The 21,367-nt window shown below is 41.5% G+C and overlaps 1 protein-coding gene and 1 non-coding gene across 2 annotated transcripts in view; both read right to left on the minus strand.

The window, feature by feature from the left end:
• LOC113934118 overlaps positions 1-21,367 on the minus strand; it is a 371,108-nt gene that overhangs the window by 242,115 nt on the left and 107,626 nt on the right. The gene's annotated exons all lie outside the window — the stretch shown is intronic.
• Positions 10,757-10,891, minus strand: LOC113935197. The gene has a single exon (XR_003523949.1). It is a non-coding gene; the product is annotated as a small nucleolar RNA SNORA70 (small nucleolar RNA).

A 21,367-nucleotide genomic window follows, 5' to 3' on the forward strand; every position in this document is an offset into this window, starting at 1 on the left:
AGGTTCCATGACTTAACTAAGTTGTAAGAGGGCTAGGATTAAAATTTTGGTCCAACTGATTCCAAAGCTCATCATTTCTCATGAATTCCATATTGGCCTGGATGGTCAAGAGGTACAGAGAAGGAAACATACATGGAAGAGTTCATGTAGCAGAATTCAGGCACACTTGAAAGATTTTTTTTTTTTTGAGATTGTATACTTCCTTCATTGAAAAGTATATTTTAAGAGGAAAAATCAGAACATATAGTCAAGATGTCCAGGGAGTGTTGAGATGAGAGAAATATCCATTGGAAGCAGGCTAGGAGCCAAGAAGTAAGGGAGCCCAAAAGAGCTATGCTAGGCTCTTAAGACTAGAGGCTAAATATCAGAGATCTTTAAATCAGACCATTTGTGCCCCTTTGGCCTAAACCAATCATGATAATCCTGTTTCTCCTTGCCTGGAATGGGTAATTCTATGATCCTCCCTTAGGGACGAATATGTGACCTAGTTTGGGTCAATGAAAACTGGATTGGGGGGCTTCTGGAAAGACTTTCCTGCCTGATACAAATAAAGAAAATTCTGAAAAATCCTTCCACTCCTCCCTTCTTGCTTGGGACAGAGTCATATAAATAAATATGTGACATCTGGCCCCAGCAGCCATCTTGTGCCCATAAAGGAACCACAGAGAAGTAAAAGCATCCTATGAAATAACAGTATTTGAGCTTTGTATATCCTTTGTCTATGGTTGATAGTTTGAAAAGTACTTTTATATACCTAATCTCATTTAACGCTTAAATGATCCTGCGATCTTGTTATTATGTGTGCTCTGGAAGGATCTAAAATCTGTAGATTCCACCAAAGCAACAGCCAGAGGATGGAAATAAAATTACTCAATGTTTGCAGCTGGTTTTCTTTTTTTTTTTTTAACAAAAGAACTTTTCTTTTTTTTTAGTTCACTTTATTTTTCTTGTATAAAACTAGGTGGTGGCCACAGCTGGAGCCTGGGTCCTCTGCACGGAGACTCTGGTGTGGGTCTTCACAGGATGGTCAGTGAATTCCTGATATGGAGACTTGGTGAACACCGTCTCCTTCCAGAGGTCTGGGGTGAGATTGCAGCTGGTTTTCTAACTGGTCCTCTAGAGTGTTCTGAAATCCCTTCCAGTGTTGCCTGAAATGCTCCCGAAAGAGACTTCAGACTTCAGATCCCCAGGATGTCACAAGGAAAATCAATTAATGATCTAAAGCACAGGTTTGTGTTTTGTTCAGAAAAGAATGCTGGAATGATTAAAGGTTAGGCGAAACTATAAAGGGTACACAAGCACTTGTTGACACAATTTAGGGGCCAGTTGCTGAGGAAATGCCAAAGGCACCATACCAGTTCAGAAACTGGCTGGAGTGCAGACCTTGAGGATCGTGTATCAGAGAGGTTTTCTTATCATTCGTTTGAAGAAATTTCACCATAGAGCTTCAAGGCAAATTCATAATGGCTTTAAATCACGTGTGCCCATATTTTCACCGTCACAGTACAAATAATTTCATTGTTAAGTCTTGAAGTAAAAAAGTTGACCAAGGTGCTAATCATTGTACCTAATCAAATGCTATAAAGTGACATCAACCTAAAAACAGTGGCAATTGTAAATAAAGTGGAATACAGGGAAAATATACTAATTCAGGGCTTATTGTGTACCAGAAACTATATACTACATAATCTAATTTGGCTCTCCCAACATCCCTGTGAGATAAGATTATCAGTAATCCATAAAAGTGACTACCTCACAAATTTAATGAAACCAGTTTTCAGTGTACAATAGACCAGAATTATCCTGAATTATTAGACTCTCTACATACGGAAACAAAACATGCAAACTATTCAGTTAATTCAATTTTTAAAATTGAGTCAGATGACCTTGTTTTACTCCTTGCTGAAAAGAAACCTACTTGCTGAATAACTAAATTAAAAAAAAAATCTTTCAGTTAATTATTTTGAGATGGTACAGCCACAGCATTTGAAAGGATCTCAAACAAGCTGGTTAAATGTATTTGGTTTGGGGGCGTTTGATGTAATTATCCTCTTACTTCATACTTGATGAGAGCAGTTTATACGAGTTACCTTATTAAATTATCTCAAAATCCTAGGAGGTATGAATTATTCACGTTTTACAAATGAGGAAAAAAAGTCCAGAAAGGTTAGCTTGATGCCAAGGTTACAGAGAAAAAAAAAAAAAAAAGGAAAAAGCGGGACCTAAGTCTGGGTTTGTCTGGCTCCAAAGCCCTTGTAGATCTACTACTACTGGCGATAATCAAGGCACAGTTTTACTTTGACAGATGATGGGAAGAAACGCTTTTGAATTTAAGACCACAAAATCAACTGTTTCACTTGGTGTAGGATCTGTTAGACAATTTTTCTCAAATGAGAGTTTTCTGTATTTCCTACATTTCTCCTTGAGGGAGTTGCAGAAGGAGCAAAGGAAAAAGCTCTGTGCTGGTATTTCCAAGGGATCTGCAAGAATCATGCTGTCACTGTGTGTATTACAGGTTCACACTGGTGGCATTCTTTTGATTTTTAAAGTTCAGCTCCCAAGTCCTATTTCTATGCTCTGTAAGTACTTGACTGATTGTCAATAGAAAGGCCCCGGTGCCTACTACTCTCCTCCCAACCACCCCCCCCCCACCGCCCCGCCACCCCCCGCAGTCAAACTTCACATCATTGTTTAAATAGGCAGATGCAGGTGGACACCGTCTTAATCAACTTGGATGTTAATTTTAATAATAAAGTGATCCGATGGGCATTGGATTAAGACTTGAGTTTGAGTCTTGTTCTGCCTCTTAACGACTAACACTTTGGCAAGTTATTTCTCTGATCCTCAATCCTATTATCCAGAAGTGCTTCTCAAACTCCATTTTTAAAATATCTAATCCAGGGGCGCCTGGGTGGCTCAGCTGGTTGGGCATCTGCCTTCAGCTCCTGTCATGATCCCAGGGTCCTGGGATCGAGTCCCACATCGGGCTCCCTGCTCGGCGGGAAGCCTGCTTCTCCCTCTCCCGCTCCCCCTGCTTGTGTTCCCTCTCTCGCTGTGTCTCTCTCTGTCAAACAAATAAAATCTTTAAAAAAATAAAAATAAAAATAAATAAAATAAAATATCTAATCCATTTGAGGAAAAATGCTTTTGTAAAATGCATTAAAATGAATTACCAGGAAAATGAAATAGAAAACATAAACTCATGGAGTATATACTCATTTTGTTTTAGATTATTAGATTCAACAGGCAAAACATTGCTCTAATTGTTAAAAGTTTCTAAACACCTACTCTCAATTTTTCACCTCAATTTCTCATCTCACTGAGGCCTGAAAAGAGTTCACAGCCTGCCATCAGTCCAGAAACTCCATTTCAAATCACACTGATCTTTAAAATTAGGGATAAAAAATATCTTTAATCACCGAAGGGTTGTTGCTAGAATTCAATGCATAATGTATGTAAAATGCTTAGAAAAGTGCCAAGTACAAAACATAAGGAAATTCTAATCTCTGCCATAAAATTAAACCCCAAAACTCTAAGGAAACAGCACCAGTTTGAGAATATCCTGGACAAAGTGAATGAGATAAAGCACCTGACTAAGGGCACTTGACCTTGTCCCCAGCTTGACCTTCCCATTGGTATTTTCTTTTGTTCTCTCTCACTCCAGCTCTCTCTACCTATTCCCTTCCTGCTGCCACCATGATACTGGCCTTATGGTGGGATGAAATTCCTTCCCATTCCAAGTCAGAAACAGAGTAACAACAACTGAGTGTACAAAGTATCAAGTCTGGCCCCAACCCCACTTGTCTGATGTGTGGTTCCATGGTCCGATGGCATAGAGGTCCTTGAGTCAGATTGGTGACCACCCAGCTCTGTTCTTTGTCTTTGGCAAGTTATTTAATGATAGCTGTGGGCTTCAACTGCTGCATGTATAAAATGGAGAAAAAGCAATACCCGACAGGGCTGGTATGAAGACTGAATGAGCTAATACATATCAAGAGCTGAGTGGAGACCCTGGGACAAAATAAGCAACCTGCTCAATAAAGTGTCACATGCCATCATCATCATCATTGTCATGTGGAAACCCCTGAACCCTTCACTTCTCAGCTCCTGGTCAATCCCCATAAAGCAGAAGTCATTCTGAATGGACCCTAGAGAAATCCTCTCCTAGGAGAGATCCTGTCATAGCGCCTACCTGACTATGACCCTTACTCTTAGATTTCATTTCCACTTGGGGAGATACTCCTTTTCCTTGAGTGATTGGTAGGGAAATGAGCTTACCTTTTAAGTGAGAATCCTTCCCCTTCTTACCTGGCTGTGGTTTACCCATACAGGGCTACAGTCTATCTTAACACAAATCTTTACCGCGGCTTTCACATAACATGCAACACAACTTACAATATGTTTTGATATCCAGAAACTATTTCCTAACTGTGGGTTTTGTATCCATTATCTAGTGCCACAGTAACACTGCATAACAAACCACCATAAACCACACAACAAATATTTATTACTCCTGCCTCCAAAAGGTGTGTTCAGAAGCTTTGCTGCTCTTGGCTCAGCTAAGTAATTCTGCTGGTCTTGGTTGGACTTGCTAATGTGTGGGAGGATCGTCTGGTTGTTGACTGATCTAGGATCGTCTCCGCTGGGGTGACAGGTGACTTAGCTTTGTTTTGTGTGTGTCTCATCCTCCAGCAGACTAATGCAGACATGTTCTCATGGCTATGGCAGAATACAAGAACAAGTGGGAACTGAAACACTTCTCAGGTCTCTACTTGCCACACATTTGTTAATCAGATGGGCCAAAAAGCAGGTCACAGATCTAAGTCCAGAGTAGTAGTGAAACAGTGCTGCAATGTACCACGGCAATAGGCAAGGGTAGCGTGCTCATTAAAGGCTTGTTTTGCCTTCCATTTCCTTATACTCCTGTCCAATCAGATCAGGAAAACCACTTGCTGATTCATATTACCAACTCAGGACCGTGTGTCAAGCCAGGATTTTATTGAATATACACTCTAGGATTTGGTTTGTTTGTTTGTTTTAATGGAATCTGTAGGGTACTTTTCTTTCTTTTCCCCACTAGGCCAAAAAGTAGCAAAAGAAAACATTCATTTTTAATAATGGATATCTGAACATTTCATGTCATAATCCCTAGGATGACTTATAGCTCCTATTGGGACCAGTCTTCATCCCATGGTATTATGCTAGTCTCAACAAATGAATTTCACACACAAGGAATAATACTCAAATAGCTACTTATTAGAGTTGAATGCTTTTCTCATAAAACTTGCAAAATATAAAATGAGCTTTCCTACTGGAGGTAGACTCTAGGGAGATTTCCTGTGTTAGTTATTTGATATTTTCCTCTCAAATAAAAAAAAAACTGTATTTCCTTTCTGAAGGCATTTTCTAACTAGCACAGAATTACTATTGCCATTTCTTGAGGAGGAAAATTATTTTCACTTGTGGGAAACTTCGCAGATGACGTCTTGGTCAAAAGGGAAGTATGGAGTCCTATTATCAGTTAACGCTTCAATTAGTGATTTTATGGGAGGGTTCCTGGACAGCAGCAATGATTTCAGAAAGGACCCTTCCACTTTAAGAGCGAAACCACAACCTCCTGAGTCCCCCTGCAATATAGGAGCTACTTGGGCATATGTACGATTGAGCACGGAGGGAGGGTGGGCCGGTGACAGGGGGCAGAGTCCTCGTCCACAGTTTAGCTTGCAGTTGCTTTTGGCCCATCATTTGTGCTAAACGAGGTCAGGTGGATAACTCATCATAAAGATGTATGAAGGTATGTAACGGTGGGATCCTGGTGTTGCACAGAGCCCCTTCCACTCTTCTTCATATTTGTCACTGACCTCACATCCTGGCACAAAACTTGGACTCTGAGGTCAGACAGCCTTGGGTTAGTATTTTAACTAGACCATTCACAAGCTCTGTGACCTTGAAAGTTTTAAACCATTTCTGTGAACTTGAGGCCACTCACATGTAAAGTAAGAGTATGTTTCTTACCTGTACGGCGACGCCTGACCTATAGGAAGTCACTAAGTAGGGCTTTCCTACCTTACCCACTGTACCTCCTGCCCCTCTCCCCCTCTGTTCCAGCCTCCCTGCTCTGTTCCAGCCACCCCCCCCCCCCCCCCCCCCCGGCTCTCTTGTCCCATCTTCACCTCAAGCCTCGCAGGCATTGCTGACCCCAGGAAGAGAGAGACACTAACAGTCGCTAGTTCTTGGATTTGACACTGAAAGTTTCTATCACCGTCTCTGCAGAAAAGCAGAAATGTGCTTGAAGTGAAGAGGCAGCTGAAGAAAGGAAGAGGGAGCAGAGGGTTTCGTCCTAAGAAGAGGGGAAGTGTGGAATTTTTAGTTTTTCACAGGCTGGAAACCCAGGCTTTCCAGGGAGAGAAGGAGAGAGACTGACTTTACTTTGATTTTCATGGAAATGATCATTTGACTTTGATCTTGAGAGAACGTCACTGAGCCAAATGTTGAGGTTTAGGTTTTTTGGGGGGGGGGGGTTTGGGGGAGGGTGTGGAGGCTGTGAGAAAGAAGAGATTTAAAAAAAAAATGAGATTTCATTCTGAGAGGGTGTGTGTGTGTGTGTGTGTGTGTGTGTGTGTGTGTGTGTGTGTGTGTGTGTGTGTGTGTGTGTGTAGCCGCATGGGGCAGGGGATGGGGTGGATGCAGGAACAAGGAGTTCCCTTTTCTTCTCTGCCATACAGAATTCAGGTGTTGTTTTTTTTTAAGATTTTATTTACTTATTTGACAGAGACAGCAGAAAGGGAACACAAGCAGGGGGAGTGGGAGAGGGAGAAGCAGACTTCCCGCAGAGCAGGGAGCCCTACTTGGGACTCGATCCCAGGACCCTTGGATCATGACCTGAGCCGAAGGCAGACGCTTAATGACTGAGCCCCCCAGGCGCCCCAGGCGTTCAGGTTTAAAGCAGGAAAAGGCTTAAGAGAAGCTGAAAGAATACTTAATTCCCTCAGTTCCACGCTAGTTAAAAACACAGGAAAGAAACATGGAACTGAAGAATGTCTAGCATAACAAGCACTGTAAACCTTTTATTATCATATTTGTGGCTTCTGGGGTAGGACTTTAATCCCATCTTTTAAGATGTTGCTCACTTAAAGCAATTGTGTTTAATTTTAAATAAGAAAAAACCTCTCCCAAGTATTTCTTTTCTCCCTTCAGTTAATTTTCCATTTAAGTATATGATTTCCGTGCTGAAGAAACTCATGCCCTGAGAGGAATGCATACTTTTAAGTATTTGCACACTTGAAGGGCTCTATTAATTATGTAAAATAACATGAAGATAAAAAGCAGTGCATTGTAGGGGCAGGGATCCCTGCAAAAGTCCTGGGTCACAGCTGGTCACAACTGGCTGTGTGACCTTGGGTGAAGTCCTTGACTTCTCTGAGGCTTAACTCCTTCGTGTGGATTACATCAAGGGTAAAGGTCCTTTCAGCTCTCAAAGTTCTTATAACTAGTCTTGAGGTGACTGTAACCTCTAAAGCAAAGTTAATATGACATATAAGAAAGCCATCCACTTCTTAGAGACTGTGGAGTTTAATTGTATAAGCAAATTAACTTCTCCAAATTCCAATGTCCACATCTATAAAATGGAAATTACAGTAGCGTTTCTCCTTTTAGGCTTGTTTTGAGGTTTACATGAGAAAATGTGTTTGTGAAGAGTTTAGCATAGGGACTGGCATTTAGGAAGTGCCCCAAGAATGAAGGTTAAACAAGAAAAAAAAAAACAAAAAACAGGAGAAGCTGCTGTGCTTCTTCAGAGCCTCAGGGGCCAATCACTCCCTGCCTCCCCATTTGGGCACTGTGGGGTCCCCAGTGCGGTTAAAGGAACAGCGTAAAGCAGAGTTAGCAAAACAAAGATGAGGAGGAAGAGGGTGATAACAGCTCTCCAGGCTCCGTTCAAAGTGCTTCATCTGTATGGACTCATTTAATCCTCAAACCAACCCCAGGAGGTAGATCCAATTATCATCCCTATTTTATAGACCAGGAATCTGAGGCACAGAGAGGTTAAGTGATTTGCTCATTGCCCACACAGCTCCTACAGATCACCCTCAGTGAAGTTGAAAATTGACACTGTCCCTAACATATCTGGAAAAAACAACAGACAATTACTGGCAGTCTAGCCTTTTTGGTTTTTTGTGGATGCTCAAAAAGTTGGCTGATTAATGCATAAGCCCAAGTTAGCCCCCAAAGTTCCATGCCTGGATCTAGCAGTTTCTTCCCACCTGGTGCTATTGAACATGCAAAAGAAGATCTCAACATTTGTCTAATGACGTTAACTAATGCTGCCCCCTGCATGGTGATTATGAGTGGAGCTGTGCTGTGGCTTCAGCAAGCAGGTGGCAGAAATTCTTAATGAAGATTGCATACAGATTATAGCATTTTGGTGGATTTTACGGTGAAATTGCCAAGGGTTCAAAACCTTTTCCAATTGGCTCCCTTATCCTCAGCACAAATAGGGGGGCTTGATGTAAAGAACTAGAAGCATGGGATGAACTGAATATAAATTGCATTAGAGCTACCCCCACGTTAGAGGACCAACTCAGAATGCTAATGAATAAAGCGTCTGTGATGCTCTTTATGAAAGGAAATCTACAGGAGGCAAAATATGGACTCAGAAGACCAATTCTGACTAAATCTACTGGGGTAGATGGAGACATTTTTGTATTGGGGAATGAGAAGTTTGCTAAGAATTAGGAGCTATATATACCTAGTTGTATGTGTAAGTGGACAAGTGAACTTGTTGAAGGATTGGATGTGCTTAAGAAAGATAAAGAAAGTGGTGAATTGCTTCCTATACTGTGAGGGGAAATTTATTCATGCTAATGCTGGCAGATGAACTATTATTGAAAAATGGTTTAGTAACAGTGGACCAACCTAGGATTTATTCCAGGGAAACAGAATGAGGATGAATAATTCTTATTCTGTCCTGCTTTGTATGCTTCACAAGGTCATGCTAAGTGTATATGTTAATTTTTTTTCACCCATGGTTGCAGCAAGTGTATTCAAATTCAATTAAATATATAGTTGCTAAATACAAAAACAAGGCAAGTAGAAATGATGAAAGACCTACCTCACTTTTTCGGAAACTTTCCAGGCTGAAGAAGGAAAAGTTGCCTCATAGTAATTTCAAAAGCCTTAAGATTTTTGGTTATAGTCCTTTCTGTTCAGTATCTCAGGGTTGACTATATATATATATTTTGTTTATGATTTGAATTTCTCTTGAATGGCAAATACTAATTTCTTATAGTTTGAGATATTATACAAGAGATATTAATCGCTCTGAGGATGCCGAAATGCTCTTTGTATTCATACTTACTCATCATTGAACAAGGCTGCCTTTTCATTTGGAGCAAAAGAAGTTAATTTATACACCATTATTATATGCACACAAATGCTATTATGGGCATGCACACACAGGGGTCCAACTCTATTCTTAATTATTCATGCTAGTGGAAGGGAGGCAGAGACAACACAGAGCTGTACGCAATCCAAAACCCTTAAATATTTTAGTTTAGAATGTCCTGCTTGACTTCCCTTTGGAACTGGAAAACTTACCAAATGATACAGGAATATTTAAGTATTTAATAGGCACCTGCTGTATACAGATTTCTAAGTACCAGGGGACCTTATGAGGTATAAAAGAAATACCTCGTAAATAATTTGCCGAGAGATCAAATCACTCAAAAGGAGGGATAAACTTAGAGTTGTGATGTTACCTAGAGAGAGAAAAATGCAACTCATAACAAGGAATGGTAGGAGTAAAATTGTGGTTTCAAGGCAGGAAAGTACAAAGCAAACTTTTCGAGTGAAATTTGTCTTGACTCCAGAGTTGAAGGGACTAGTGGCTATAGTTTTAAGGAATGGAAAAGCATTCCAGATCTCCAGAAAATTGCAGAGAGAAAAGCCTAAGTCAAGTCACCACATTCTGGCTTCAGGATGAGTTGTGGTAAGTGACTTGCCAGATCACAGTGTGTCAGTGGCAGAATAGAGGCTAAAATTCCTGTTTTCTGATCCTTCATTTAGTAAAAGGATAGGGTCCTGGTCTCCTATAATTGGATTAAGTTGCATTTCTCCATGGAACCATTTTAATAGCTATTTTGACTATAGCCACATAAGACACAACAGGTTAAATCAATTTCACTGACTTGAGTAACTGGGGTTGAAAACTATAGGCACACCCCAAGCCAGCCAATGTTCCAGTCACATTAAACAATTTGTTCTTCATCGCACTCCCCTTGCATATTTTCTTCAGAGCTGGCATTCAGCTGGAATGCATCAATATGATGGTACAAGTTGTTAAAAAAATTTTTTTGACAGGAAATAGGATTTATTGGTGGGCATGAATAAGACGGGAGTAGTGCCGAGGTTCTCATGAGTGGAGAGCCTGCCATTTGTCCAGGGGGCCATGACTAGGAATATATTTGACCCCACAGCCATTGGGGATAAGCTGCTTTTCAGCCACCTTGTCTCCAAATTCATCCACATTAAACTTAGGAAAGCCCTGCTTCTTGGAAATGTGGATCTTCTGGCAGTCAGGGAACTTGAACTTGGCCCTACATAGAGCCTCAATCACATGCTCCTTGTTCTGCAGGTGGGTACAGATGGACATGATGACTTGGTGAACACGGACCCTGGCGCTTTCCAAAGGCACCCCACATACCTGTTTGGAGCCTGGATTGGGGATAGCATGAGGTCAGACATCAATGTCTGCTGAAAAGGCTGTCTCCAAGATCTCTTGGGGCAACCCATTCAATCAACAGGCTGCATACACTATCAAGGAGACTACCGTTTGCAGCCATTGTACACTGGGCCCCCATGTGGAAAGAGCACAAGTTATTAAAGTAGAAAACACTTTTGTTCCAGCTGGGAAATAGTCACATCTTTGATGGCCCAAATGCTCTTAACCACCTCAAGATCCACTCAGACATCCCTTTAGTTTCCATAATTCAGTAACTAAAGGGGAACAGTCAGAACCCTTGAAGACCCTGCTCGGGTACCACAGCCAGCATCTGTTCTGACTGGCTGGTGCTGGTGCCACCGTTCACTCTGGCCGGTCAGTGCTGGGACCAACATTGATTCTGGTGAGTCAGTACCAAGGGTGTGTCAGTGGTTAAGAATTTTATCAGTCCTACATTTTCCCCTCCGTGTTTTTGTTCACAGTGTTCCTTCTGCCTTGAATCATCTCTTTCACCTATTCACCTTGGACCTCATGTATGTCACAGAGAACTAGCTTCCACAACTGTGGGCGTTGGTGAAGCAGTCTCTAGAAGACTGTCATCTGAGACTGGAGCTTAAATCCATGTGGCAGGCAGTCAGGAAGCCTGGCACCCCAGGCACAAGGAACAATCCAAACCTAGTCTGCTCTTGCCTCTCACTTTGGTGAGGAGACTATTCCTCAGAAGCCAAACCCCTTTATCACAGAGCTAAATGTACATGTCCGGCCCAGAAGTCAGGAAAGCTAAAGGAGGATGCAGGGCAAGGTAGAGCAATCACAGGCTTGGTGCTGCCTCACGCCAACAAGTTAAGTTAGCAGATCAGCAGTGACATGTGTGCACTACAAAATGGCTGCTGCTTCCGAATCTCCCTTGTGCCTCACCCTAAACCGAAACATAGAAGAAAGGGAATTCTGGGGAACGTAGTTCAGCCTAGCCTAGTTGACACATGGCAAAGCCTAGCTGACACATGGCAAAGCCATCACACCTTGGTGTCAAGGCTTAAGTCAAGTGCCATCTCTTACCTCTATCCCCCTTTCTTCTGGTCAGGCTGGAAGTTCCCATTCCCTCCTCCACGTCCCCAAAGCCCCGGCAAAACCACATGGGTGGCATTTCACATGTACGCAGCACTTTCACTGTTAGTTTGCACATAGTATTTCTACCACTAGACTGTAGGCTCCTCAAAGTGAGGATCTGAAGGTAGTTACACTGCCCGACAAGTAGCAAGGAGTTCATAAACATTCATGGAATGAATGAGGGAATGAATGAATGAGATGCTGTGGGAAGCAAGATTCAAGGGCAGCGTATTCACGATCTATTCCTACCTACCAAACCATCCCCAAAACTTAGCAGCTTGAAACAACAGTTAGCATCTCACAGTTTCTGAGAGTTATGAATCCGGGAGCAGCTTAGCTGGGTCATTCTGGCTCAGCATCTCTGGTAAAGTCAGAGTCAAACTACTGGCTGTGGCTGTAGTCATTTGAAGGGGCTGCAGGATTCAGCTTCCAATCTCACCTACGCGGCTACTGACAAGAGGGCTTTACTTCCTCATCACATGGGCCTCTCCATGGGGCTACTCCCAACATGGCAGCTGGCCTCTCCCAGAGCAAGGAATGCAGAAGAGAGAGGCGGTGCCACACTGCCTTTTATGACTGACTCTGAGTCCTACATTGAGATTTCTACCTTATCTTCTCAGTTAGAAGTGAGTCACTAAGTACAGCTCACACTCAACAGGAGGAGTGTTTACACAGAGTATGAATACCATGAGGTTTTGATCATTTAGAGGCCATCTTAAAGGCTGCCTCACACAAGTGGGAAAAAGGAAGGCTTTAGGCAGGAGACCATGCGATAGCATTCTTTAGCTGAACTCAAAAAAGTAAACTCACTCCCCACTACATGGTGTGTAGAGTCACAGTGTTTGTTTGTTTTTCCTTTTTTTTTTTTTTTTTGGTAAAGTCTACTCAAACTAAAAATAGGCCTTTAGTGTGAAGCCAAAGATTGGATTTTGTGGAAATACTTTCAAAGAAGAACAAGGAGAGGGAATCAAATTTGGACCTAACCTTTCTTTACAAAAATGATTTCCTTTGCTGCAGCCAAGTTTGATTTGGCCTCTAGAGAATACTGATGAGCAAAATAAAGGCAGTTTTGATTACACACACACACACACACACACACACAAAATCCTGAGTTTGTCTTGTCAAAATAAATATTGTAACCTGTCTAGAGGGTTCCAGGACAATAACAGATCTATTTGTTGAAGAGCTAATATAGCCAATAATTTATTGAGCGCTTCCTAAGCACCAGGTAGTGTGGTAAGGGCTTTACATGTATATGATTACACTTAATTCTCAAAAAATCACATGAGGTAGGTATTACTATTCCTCCAATTTTTTTACAGGTGAGTAAATGAAGCTTAGAGAGATGACATGATTTAGAAGTTTAGAGACATTACTTACCTAAGCTCACACAGCTGGCTAGTGCCAGGGCCAGAACTCGATTTTTTTTTTTTTTTAAGTAGTCTCTATGCCCAGCACGGAGCACAAAGAGGGGCTTGAACTCATGACCTTGAGATCAAGACCTGAGCTGAGATCAAGAATCAGACACTTACCTAACTGAGCCACCCAGGCACCCTGGCACTCTTCATTTTTGAATGCCTCATCAAACTGCTGTCATCATACCTCTGAGAGATACTAGGTGCCAGTGTAGGTGTCTACGTTCATTGCTCATTGCTTGCCATTCTCAATAACCTCTGAGGTAGATATTATTATCCCCATTTTGTGGATGAGAAACGAAAGTTCAAAGAAGAGGTTACTTGATTTAGCCCACACAGTTAACATAACAGCAGCCTGGGATTCAAGCCCCACCTTGTGTGAATGAATCAAAAGTCTGTGCCCCTTCCATCACCTTTATTACCTTCTAGCTCAGTGGTTTTCAAACTGGCAGATCAGAACTTAGGAGTGCGTGTGAGGTCAATTAAGTGTGTCCCAACCAGCACTTAAAATACTGAAGTAAATATTTCTATTTTTAATGTTTTGAGGAGTCTCCATACTGTTTTCCAGTGGTTGCACTAATTTATATTCCCACCAACAGTGCACAAGGGTTCCTTTTTCTCCACATCCTCACCAACACTTGTGATTTCTCGTTTTTGATTCTAGTCATCCTGACACATGTAAGGTGTTATCTCGCGGTTTGGATTGGATTTTCTCCGATGATTCTTGATGTTGAGTGTCTTTTCATGTGTCTGTTGGCCATCTGTGTGTCTTTTTTGGAAAAATGTCTATTCAGCTCCTCTGTCCATTTTTAATCAGATTATGTGGGGGGTTTTGACAATGAGTTGTATAAGTTATGTATTTTGGATATTAACCCCTTATTGAATATATCTTTGCAAATATCTTCTCCCATTCAGTAGGTTGTCTTTTTGTTTTGTTGATAGTTTCCTTTGCTGTACAGAAGCTTTTTATTGTGATGAAGTCCCAATAGTTTATTCTTGCTTTTGTTTCCTTTGCCTTAAGAGACATAGCTAGAAAAATGTTGCTACAGCTGATGTCAAAGAAATAGCTGCCTATATTCTCTTCTAGGAGTTTCATGGCTTCAGGTCTCACATTTAGGTCTTTAATCCATCTTGAGTTTATTTTTGTATATAGTGTAAGAAAGTAAAACAGAATGGAGGTTCCTCAAAAAATTAAAAATAGAAGTATCAGAGTGCCCGGGTTGCTCAGTCAGTTAAGCATCTGCCTTTGCCTCAGCTCACGATACCAGGGTCCTGGGATCGAGCCCCCCACAGGGAGCCTGCTTCTCCCTCTCTGTCTTCTACTCCCCCTGCTTATGCTCTCTCGCTCTCAAATAAGTAAAATATTAAAAAATAATAGAAGTACCATATGATCTGGTAATTCCACTACCGGGTATTTACACAAAGAAAATGAAAACCCTAATTTGAAAAGATATATGCACCCCTATGTTTATTGCAGCATTATCTACAATAGCCAAGATATGGAAGCAACCCAAGTGTCCACTGATAGATGAATGGATAAAAAAAGTTGTGGTACAAACACACACACACAGGAATATTATGCAGCCATAAAAAGAATGAAATCTTGCCATTTGCAACAACATGGATAGGCCTAGAGGGTATAATGCTAAGTGAAATAAGTCAGACAGAGACAAATACCATATGATTTCAATCATTATGTGGAATCTAAAAAGCAAAACAAATGAATAAACAAGCCAAAAGCAGAATTAGACCTATAGATACAGAGAGTAAACTGATGGCTGCCAGAGAGTAGGGAATTGGGGGACTGGGAAAAATAGGTGACGGGGAGTGGGAAACACAGGCTTCCAGTTATGGAATGACTAAGTCACAGGGATAAAAGTTACAGCATAGGGAATAGAGTCAATGATACTGTGATGGTGTTGCATGGTGACGGATGGGAACTACACCTGTGGTGAGCACAGCATAGTGTACTGAGTTGTTGACTCACTGTTGTACACCTGAAACTAATGTAACATTGTGTGCTAACTAAACTCAGAAAAATACTGGAGTAGAATAGAATGGAAGGAAAGAAGTGTAATAGTAAGCGTTGCTTAATGAAAGTTTTATTTCAGTTATGTATGTATGTGTAATTGTGTGTGTGTGTGTGATTGTGCCTGTGTGAGATTGTGTGTGCATGATTGTGAGATTGTATGTGTGTATGATTATGTGTGTGTGCATTTCTTACTTTGGTTGCATCAAAAGCATTGGAAAGCCTCTGCCCTAGTCACTCCATCTATTTTTTTTTTTTAAAGATTTTATTTATTTATTTGAGCGAGAGCAAGAGCACGAGCAGGGGAAAGGGCGGAGGGAGAGGGAGAAGCAGGCTTCCTGCTGAGAGGGATCCTGACACAGGGCTCAATCCCAGGACCCTGAGATCATGACCTGAGCCGAAGACAGACACTTAACTGATTGAGCCACCCAGGTGCCCCTCCTCCATCTATTCTTAAGGTCACTGCCAACAGGTAAGTGTTCAGGTTTTAATGGTAGCTTACCCTCTATACACACTTTCCTCTGGCCCTAAGCACCTACAAAAGGGTAGTTACAATTCTTGTTCCACTTCCTAGTGTCCTTTCTACTAAAATAAAATTATTAAAGGCAACCATATGCAATTGGTTAACTTGATCTCAACTTACCAGCTGTGGGACCTTTGTGGAGTGACGTGACCTTTCTAAAAGTAGCCTCCCTGAATTTTGCTTTTCCCATCCTGAAAGTTGGGTGATTATGTTCTCACTTACATTGATTGACTGAGATCACGTGAACTTCTTAGCATAGTGCCTAACAACAATCATTAAATGAGCACCAGCTATTAAGTTATCTACAAAGACTGGAAGAGTCTTGAGAGTCTCATGTTTGTTTAAGGAAATAAAAGGGTAAGGAGGGAAATGTATTCTTTTCCAGCCTTGAACCCTCCAACTCCATGACAACAAATTAACACAAGTAGGTCTACATCCTTTCAGTTCATTTATTTAGCAAATACTTATTGAATGCCTACTGTGTGCCAGATACTGGGCTCATTTACAACATAAGGGTTTTTAAAGGTGAAATCCAAAATTTATAGATACTTCTTAAAGTTGGGGTATATCAGAGGAGCGGAGTGATAAATCACTTTGGCACCTTATTTTACGATTGTGGACAAGAGTGATCATCACTGAACTCTTACATGTAAGCTCTGTCAAATGAACTTGAGCGATAATAGCCTCATTTTTTAAAGCTATGTCCACATGGCATCTGATTGATTGAATCTAAGGTCCCCACTTTCCATTTTTATAGCTTAGTCCCTTCTCTCTACATGCCACAATCAGGAGGATTGATTTTCCTTGTCCATTATCTTTTCTTCTCGCCAATTCCCAGGTCCCTCTTTTTCACTTCTATACCCTCCCCTGATCACAGACTCTTCTCTTGTGTTCTGCCAATTATCTCCAGCCCTGAGCTAGGGGACCCACATTTTTTCCTTTACACATTTCCAATGAGAGGTAGATTAGCAAGAATCGAAGTGTGAGTCTTAGGGGAAAAGAGCCACAGTGAAAGGACACTGGCTTCTAATTCTTTTGGAGCTCACCACACAAAAATGGCCTTTCCAGGCTTAAGGTGCTTGTGTGTGACTTACCACTCCTTCCCAAAGGCTCACGTACAAAAGCAGAGCCTCGAAACTGTCGGTTGATTCTCACTGAACATAAAAATGATGACATTTTAGCCTGTATTTACTATTAAAAAGTCACAAGCAGTGATGTCGACACTCGTGTGCCCCTTTAACCTTGACAAAATATTTTCACCCACATTTCCTTTTATTTCACACACTTATCTGATGCCTCCAGTGCCTCATAAAGCCAGTAAGAATAAAGATTATTTGATGTTACAAGAAACCTCTCTGTGAAGTAGACAAAACAAGTATTTTATCCTCATTTTTCAGACAAGGAAATTGAAGCTTAGAGAGATTGTGTCTTGCCCAATGTCACTTAGCTCCTAAAGGGCAGGGGATAATACTGGAGTCTGAGACTTGGGGCAGCCGGCCCTTATTGATCAGTGCATGAGGCTCAGACACATCCAGTATACCATCACTGGGGTGCAACTGCACCACTTTCCATAGATGTGGGTCTCAGAAGTCCTCAGTGGTAGAGCTCAGGCCTCAGGCAGCTCCAAAATGGTGAAGAAACAGCAACCTCTGGGCAGACTTTTCAGGGAAGCTTTGCTAATTTGCAGCAGCTGGACACTGTTCCTCGTTAATATTTCTCAGCATGGTGGCCACATCATTCCACTGTGGGGACAAGGACTCAGCTCAAGTCTATCTAGTTAAAGCACCTGGATCCCAGTCTTTCAATGTCTTTGAGAGAACCTAAAAGACCTGCTCTTGAGCCTAGCAGGCTTCTAGGCAAGATGCCCTTCCCCCACCGGGATGTACCGCTAGGCAGTCAGGCATGATGAGGTCCTCGAGAACCCTATACCACGACTCCTCCTCCATCAGTCACGGGCAGCAGCCTTGGAAAGCCAGGGACTCCAGAGCTCAAGTATCAGGACCTTGACAAGGGGGACTAAGAAAAGGCCAGGATGCCCTTCCCTGCTGGGACACTATGGCACTGACTGTGTGAACAAGGTCCCAGTGATGAAGGTCTGAGCTGCCCAGGCCATCAGGTCTCTGTTCACAGAACAGACCTAGAGGAGCATTAAGGGTTTTGAGCAAAAAGCAGGACTCTCCCAACTGAACCAGCCAGGCACCCCTGTACTGCTTTAAAGTCAGACTAAATAATCTTAGCAGTGATATGGGGGGGGGGGGGACTTCATTACCTACTTTCATAGCTTTTAAACTAAACAAGAACTTTGATCATTGCTTATTAGGTAAATAATATTTGTGTTGTTCCATAACCTAGGCTTTTTTTTTTCCTTTTTTTTTTATTATGTTATGTTAATCACCATACATTACATCATTAGTTTTTGATGTGGTGTTCCACGATTCATTGTTTACATATAACACCCAGTGCTCCATTCAGTACGTGCTCTCTTCAATACCCATCACCAGGCTAACCCATCCCCCCACCCCCTCCCCTCTAGAACCCTCAGTTTGTTTCTAAGAGTCCCTAGTCTCTCATGGTTCGTCTCCCCCTCCGATTTCCCCTCCTTCATTTTTCCCTTCCTGCTATCTTCTTCTTCTTTTTTTTAACATATAAGGTATTGTTTCAGAGGTACAGATCTGTGATTCAACAGTCTTATACAATTCACAGCACTCACCATAGCACATACCCTCTCCCCCATGTCTGTCACCCAGCTACCCCATCCCTCCCACCCCCCACCACTCCAGCAACCCTGTTTGTTTCCTGAGTTTAAGAATTCCTCATATCAGTGAGATCATGATACATGTCTTTCTCTGATTGACTTATTTCGCTCAGCATAATACCCTCCAGTTCTATCCACGTTGTAGCAAATGGCAAGATTTCATTCCTTTTGATGGCTGCATAATATTCCATTGTATATACCACATCTTTATCCATTCATCTGTCAATGGACATCTTGGCTCTTTCCACAGTTTGGCTATTGTGGACATTGCTGCTATAAACATCGGGGTGCACGTACCCCTTCAGATCCCTACATTTGTATCTTTGGGGTAAATACCCAGTAGTGCAATTGCTGGGTCGTAGGGTAGCTCTATTTTCAACTTTCTGAGGAAACTCCATACTGTTTTCCAGAGTGGCTGCACCAGCTTGCATTCCCACCAACAGTGTAGGAGGGTTCCCCTTTCTCCACATCCCCACCAACATCTGTCATTTCCTGACTTGTTAATTTTAGTCCTTCTGACGGGTGTGAGGTGGTATCTCATTGAGGTTTTGATTTGGATTTCCCTGATGCTGAGCGATGTTGAGCACTTTTTCATGTGTCTGTTGGCCATTTGGATGTCTTCTTTGGAAAAATGTTTGTTCATGTCTTCTGTCCATTTCTTGATTGGATCATTTGTTCTTTGGGTGTTGAGTTTAATAAGTTCTTTATAGATTTTGGATACTAGCCCTTTATCTGATATGTCATTTGCAAATATCTTCTTCCATTCTGTCAGTTGTCTTTTGGTTTTGTGGACTGCTTCTTTTGTTGTGCCAAAGCTTTTTATCTTGATGAAGTCCCAATAGTTCGTTTTTTGCCCTTGTTTCCCTTGCCTTTGGCGATGTTTCTAGGAAGAATTTGCTGCAGCTGAGGTCGAAGAGGTTGCTGCCTGTGTTCTCCTTTGGGATTTTAGGCTTTTTGATTCCCTTACTGCTGCCAATTCCCCTAAAAAGCATTGGCAAGTCATAGAGATGTTCACTGACTAGTTATGGCAATTTTGGCCTTCTTGACACTCTGCTTCTGTATAAAATAAGATTTGGTTGCATTGCTTCCTCCAAAGAAGGGGGTTGGAAAGCCCAAGGAATCATTTCACAATTCTTACAAACAGAGGCTGATATAATATGGACTCTCTACGGGCGCCTGGGTGGTTCAGCGGGTTAAGTGTCTGACTTGGTTTTGGCTCAGGTCATGACCTCAGGGTCGGGCGAATGAGCCTGGTGTTGGGCTCCCAGCTCACCATGGAGACTGCTTGAGATTCTCTCTCTCCCTCTCCCTCTGCCCCTGCACCCCCCGCCACCTCCTGCTCACACATACTCTCTCTCTCTCTCAAATCAATCAATCTTTAAAAAAAAAAAAATGGAATCTAAAGAATCCCAAAATAAGACTGAAGAAGTCTGGTAGAAAATGCTGTTTTATTGCCTAATGCACAGTCCTGCTGAAGTTGCAAAAATCAATGATTTCCAAACTCGCTTGGGGGAACAGACATGCCAATTTTCCCAGGACTGCCCGTGTTTAGGCCTATTTTTCCAACATTACTAAAATTTATATCAAACAGAAAGGACTTAGATAAGCCAAGACAATTTTGTTAAAGAAGACTGAAAGAGTTATACTACCTAATTTCCAGATTTATCACAAAACTACAGTAATCAAGATACTGTGATATTGGTGTAAGGATAAACATTTAAATAATCTGGAAATAAACCCTTCATTTAGAATCAATTAATTGTTGACAAAGGAGTCAAGACGATTCAATGGAAAAAGGATAGTCTTTTTTTAAAAAACAGATTTATTTATTTGAAAAGGAGAGAGAGAGAGCACACGCGCATGAGCACACATGAGCCAAGGGAGGGGCAGAGGGAGAGGAAGAGAGAATTTCAAGCAGGCTCCACACCCAATACAGAGCCTAATTTGGGGTTTAATTTCGTGACCCTGAGATCATGACCTGAGCCAAAAATCAAGCCAGATGCTTAACCAACTGAGCTACCCAGGCACCCCAAGAGTGGTTTTGGTTGTTTTTTTGTAAACTATGCTGGGTACTAAATATATGCATAAAAAAAAAGTGAACCTTGACCCTTACACACCACACATTATACAAAAATTAACTTAAACTGTCTACACAAAAATTAACTCAAACTGTGTCATAGAACTAAATATAAGAATTAAAACTATTAAAATTCTAGAGAAAAAATGAGATAAAATCTTTGTGACATTGAGATTCCTAAATAGGACACAAAAAACTCAAACTATAAGAGAAAAAAATTGGTAAATTGGTAAATTAGAAATTCTTCCCTGTCAAGACACTTAAAAAAAAAAAGATAAATCACAGATTTAAAAAGTAAAAAACAAAATATATAAGTAACCGTGACAACTTAAGAAAAACACAATTTAAAAAAAGTGAGTGGAAGATTTGGACACTTCCCAGAGTTATATGAATGAATTCCCATTTTGGTCAAGGTTCTCCATGAGGAAGTGATATTTCCTGGTGATACCCATCAAAGGCCTCAGGGAGGGGCCTTTGCCTGCTCTTCAGTAATGAGTGAGCCCAATCAGGGAACTAAACTGGGGGCCAACCATCCCACTTAGTAATCTTCTGACTTTGCTTTGGAATATAGGTTTCCTGTGGTCACCAAAAGTCTCTTAAGCAAAAATCTTGTTGGCCCTAGACAGATTATGTAATAACCACAACCTCATTGGCCCTAGGAGGTTTTGATCTATTTTTCACTTCCTCTTTTCATGGTGCTTAAATTTTCCAACCTAGTAATCAAGACACACAGTCTGAACC

Source organism: Zalophus californianus, chromosome 13, assembly GCF_009762305.2.
Source record: "Zalophus californianus isolate mZalCal1 chromosome 13, mZalCal1.pri.v2, whole genome shotgun sequence".
In the NCBI taxonomy this organism is placed as follows: domain Eukaryota; kingdom Metazoa; phylum Chordata; class Mammalia; order Carnivora; family Otariidae; genus Zalophus; species Zalophus californianus.